Source organism: Vipera berus, assembly GCF_964194415.1.
Source record: "Vipera berus genome assembly, chromosome: 2".
NCBI classification, from domain to species: Eukaryota; Metazoa; Chordata; class Lepidosauria; order Squamata; family Viperidae; genus Vipera; species Vipera berus.
In genome coordinates, this window is record NC_138203.1 from 131,579,335 (window position 1) to 131,584,579 (window position 5,245).

Genomic DNA, 5,245 nt, shown 5'->3' on the forward strand with positions numbered 1-5,245 from the left:
AGCACAATATTAAAACTGAGGAATGAGCCAGTTCAGCAACTAATCAGCATGTTTTATTGGGCAGCGGAGTGATTTCAAATATGCCACAAACTAGCGTGTGACAGAGATATTGCAGTGCTCCGGATTATTTTGATAACTTTGACTTTGCAAAATTACTTAGGTATTGCTCAGTGGGGGACTTAAAACTTTTTCAGGACCATAGACAAAACACAAAAAGACTGAGCAAAGGACACAATTGGGCGAGACGGCAGGAGTGTGTGTGTGTGTGTGTGTGGGAAGCTGCTTCACTTTAGGAGGAGAGTTACAGCAAGGGTCAAAAATCTGTTTTTGAATTTGTATTCTGGTTAAGAACTGCTCAGTTTGGTAGTTAAGTCGTGCAAAAATAGGGTAAGACAAAGCATCGAGGTGGTCAAGAGATTTTGGATAGAGAAAGTCAGTGTGAGTTGTGAAAGGCTCCAAAAACAAAGTCTTCCAGACAAAAAGAACATAGGTTCCTGAATCAAGCAAAGGCCAAGTGTTACAGTCTAAAGCAGGGGTCCCCAACCCCTGGTCCATGGACCGGCACTGGGCCGCAGCATGCCAGTAACCGGGCCGCACAAACAAGCAAAACCCTATCTGTGGGATGCAGACAGCACACAAAACGACGCCCCCTCTGGTTCGTGGAAAAACCTCTCTCCACGGAACCGGTCCTTGGTGCCCAAAAGGTTGGGGACCTCTGGTCTAAGGGTGCAATCTTACTGTCACTTATCTAGATTGTGCTAAGAATCAAGATAAAATCCAAATTGGATACAATAGTTCTGCAATAAAAAAGAGGAGTTTGAATGAGGGTGAATTTAACACTTAGCGGCAGATATCCAAAACAATAATACCTTTTTAAAAAAATTCATGCTAGGGATTATTAAAGCTTGAAAATAAAACTGCTGGCATCAGAATACCACCACATAAATCTGTTGCCACTACCCCTTGAACATGTTTGTTACATTTTCTGCATCTCCTTCAATCTCTAATGGATTCTTCTAAAGATTTCCCTGCAAGTCTGTTTGCTCTTCCTTTAAAAGAATTCATTAGAGATTGAAGGAGGCGCAAACAAATAATCAACATGGTCAAAGGATCAAAGAAGTTCTGGAGAAGGAAGCGGGAAAGCTCTGGGGTCTTTTTAATTTAAAGGAAAAAAATGACCAGAATGCACAGGGGGTGGAACAAAAGGTTTGCTCCTGGGAATATTGGAATTCCAGCTCATCCAGTAAAAGTAATCTGCTATAGATTCAGAGCAACAAAGGAAGGACTTCTTCAAACAACATTTATGGACTTCAGTGCTAAAAAAGTGTGATGATAGGAATTTCTAACATAGATGGTTTTAAAATGGGATTGCAGAAGTTCACATAGACTCAGATGGCACCAAATTACATGATACCACTTTGTCATAATCCATTTTGCTTGATTTTGCTTACCTTGTTTTATAAACCCAATCACTGTAGCTTGCAATCATACTTTATGGTTTAGTATACTGTATGAGAACTGGACACGGAACCACTGATTGGTTCAAAATTGGGAAAGGAGTCCGGCAAGGCTGTATACTGTCGCCCTGCCTATTTAACTTATATGCAGAGCACATCATGAGAAAGGCAGGGCTAGATGAATCAAAAGTTGGAATTAAGATTGCCGGAAGAAATATCAACAACCTAAGATACGCAGATGATACCACTCTAATGGCAGAAAGTGAAGAAGAACTAAAGAGCCTCTTGTTGCGGGTGAAGAAGGAGAGTGCAAAACTTGGGTTGAAACTTAACATTAAGAAAACCAAGATCATGGCATCTGGCCCTCTCAATTCCTGGCAAATAGATGGGGAAGAAATGGAAGTAGTGACAGATTTTATTTTCCTGGGCTGAGCGCCAAAGAATTGAGGCCTTTGAACTATGGTGCTGGAGAAGACTCCTGCGAGTCCCTTGGACTGCAAGGCGATCAAACCGGTCAGTCCTAGAGGAGATCAATCCTGACTGCTCTTTAGAAGGCCAGATCCTGAAGCTAAAACTCAAATACTTTGGCCACCTAATGAGAAGGAAGGACTCACTGGAGAAGAGCCTAATGCTGGGAAAGATAGAGGGCAATAGAAGAAGGGGACGACAGAGAATGAGGTGGCTGGATGGAGTCACTGAAGCAGTAGGCATGAGCTTAAATGGACTCCAGAAGATGGTAGAGGACAGGAAGGCCTGGAGGAATGTTGTCCATAGGGTTGCGATGGGTCGGACACGACTTCGCAGCTAACAACAACAACAATGAATCCAGATATTCATGGCTTATCAGCAGACAGCCAGAACATGCAAAGACGAAGTCAGGAAAGCAAAGGCTCAGAATGAACAAAGACTTCCAACAGAAATCAAGGATAATAAAAAAAGTTTCTTCCAACGTATTAGCAACAAGAAAAAAGCTAAGGAAACTGTAGGTCCCACTAAAGAGAGAGAATGGCAAGGAAATAACAGGCAATAGGGAGAAAGCAGAGCTGCTCAACTCATTCTTTGCATCAGTCTTCACACACAAAGAAACTACAGCCCAACATACCAAAAAAAAAACAAACCACTGCAAAAGATAAACTAGAAACAAAAATTAAAATAAGCAGGAAAATGGTAAAAGAACACCTATCCGACCTTGACGAATATAAATCATTGGGACCCGAAAGACCACATTCCAGAGTTCTGAAGGAGCTGGCAGATGTTATCTCAGAACCATTGCACCATATCTTTCAAAAATCCTGGAGCACCGGGGAAATATCTGAGGATTGGAAAAGGGCTGATGTGGTTCCCATCTTCAAGAAAGGGGGGAAAAACGGACCCGGGAAACTACAGACCAATCAGTTTAACATCAATATCTGGGAAGATTGTAGAATCAAAAAACTGATCTGCGAACAACTAGAAGCCAACAAAGTTATAACTAGTAGCCAGCACAGGTTTGTTAAAAACAGATCATGCCAAGCCAATCTTATTTCATTCCTTGATAAAGTGACTAAACTAGTAGACCAGCGAAATGCTGTGGATGTAGTATATTTAGATTTCAGTAAGGCATTTGATAAAGTAGACCACAACCTACTCCTTGGTAAGCTAAAAAAAAGGTGGAATAGACAACATCACCACCAGATGCATCTGTAGATGGCTGGAAAACCATACTCAACGAGTCATCCTCAATGGCACTACATCCACATGGAGAGAAGTAAGCAGTGGGGTACCACAAGGTTCCATCTTAGGCCCAGTACTCTTCAATATCTTCATCAATGACTTAATGAGGGGATTGAAGGGGAATTCATCAAATTTGCAGATGACACCAAACTGGCAGGAATTCTGGGAGTTGAAGTCCACAAGTCATAAAAGGGCCAAGTTTGAAGACCTCTGATCTAGCTAGCTATCTGGACACACAGGCAGACATACATTTTGCAGTAAACGTCCTCTCTCAGCAAAGCCATACTGGAATATCTTGGAAGTTAATGAGATTTGATTGCCCATTCTTGATATACAGTAGCAGGAATTTCTCCTTTTTGGTTTGTTGCTATCCTTATTTTTATTTATTTTTCATCTTTTTGAATTGCCCAATTCCCACTAGAACTTTTGCTTCAACTTCATCAGGAAATAGACAGTGTTGAATCCTATGTTGTACGGCTCTCTCCTCACTCTTTTCTCTTGGTTGCTTGGTATTCCTGGCCAAGTGAGAATATTCTGAATTCATTCTTCCTACAGCAGAATTTATTTTCCCCATTCAGGTAGAATGACACCACCTGGTTTAATAAGGGAGTTTTCCTCCCCACCGAGCATAACAGGATTCCCTTTATATATTCCTCTCTTTTATGGGGCTAGGATGAGCACTATCCTAACTTGCAACCCTTTTGTTCTCATGTGCATTGTGGCACAATATCCTTAAATAGGAAAAACTTACTAATAAATTCTGTTTTAAAATTGGAATGAATAATATGGAAGTGAAGCAGTAGCCTATTCATCTAGTGATTCCCCCCCCCCATTTAATTGCTTTACATATGGACACACACAGAAACAGAAGTGATGAAATTTAAGGAAATCTTTATGATGTGATTCTGTAGGTCAGCTGTTGCCCACCTTACAGGTAGGGCTGCCAGATGTAGGTGGCAAAAATCCAGAGGACCACTAGATGGTAGCAGGGGAATACAACCCCTATTTTTTTGCAACCCACATCGGATTATCGACATTTGGCAGGAAAGCCCTTTTCACATTTATGTAATCAGTATAATGGCTCGCAATTGATCTTCAATATTCCACATAGAAACCCCCAAAACATGTAAATAGAGTTTAGCAAGTGAGAGGTCCAACAGTTTAGTCTTTCCCTTCATCAGACAATCCTCATTGGTTAGACAGTTTTAGTTCTTTCATTCTTTAAAGAAAGAAATGGTTTTCCAAGCCTGTCTCATAGCTCCATGTTGGTAATGGAGATATGATTGTTGTCTCCTCTTTTCCATCTCTCTTTAACAGCAAGCTATTGTATTCATTTTTTTAAAAATGAAGGCTGCACTATCTTTTGTTGATAATGGCCATTTTTAGTATGCTATCTACAAATGTATGTAAGCTATCTAAACACCACTACTGTGCCACTTTCCACTTCTTCTAACCTGGATTTTTAACCCTCTCACTCATAGAGAAATTCTTGGAAATTCAAAAAAGCATGTGCTTTTTTGTAAGCCAGCATCTATTACAGATGTTGTTGTAATGCAGATTCTAATTCTCTGGATCCCTGATCGCTCATGACTTTGGTGGAGATGCAACAGTGGAACTTTGCCTGTTGAATTTTGACTTATTTTGCAGCTGTAGAAAGTATAGGAGAACACTGTGTAGGAGCTTGTGCGGTGGAATGAGAATAAATTAATGAATTAAACAGGCAATCATAACAATGTTGCGGAAAAACAATCACCTTTCTGATCTTCTGTCTGGGTAAACGGGCGATGTTTTGACCCAAATTCAATCCCGAAAGATGCAACAACCCCTATTATGGGTCTTAATGTTACATTAAGAACATATCCTTCGATGTTACGTCACGGACACTTGCTTTCGCTTTCACCGAGGCAGATTTAAAGAAAGTTCGTTCCTCGCACAACGGCGATCGCCGTAGATGCCTGTCCTGAAGCCACCGCTCGCCAGGCGTCAGATAAGTGCAAGCAGGAGCATCGAGAGCAAAAGAAAAACTACATCTCCCATAGTGCCTTTTGCACCCGGTAGTAGCTGGCAGTGGCGAG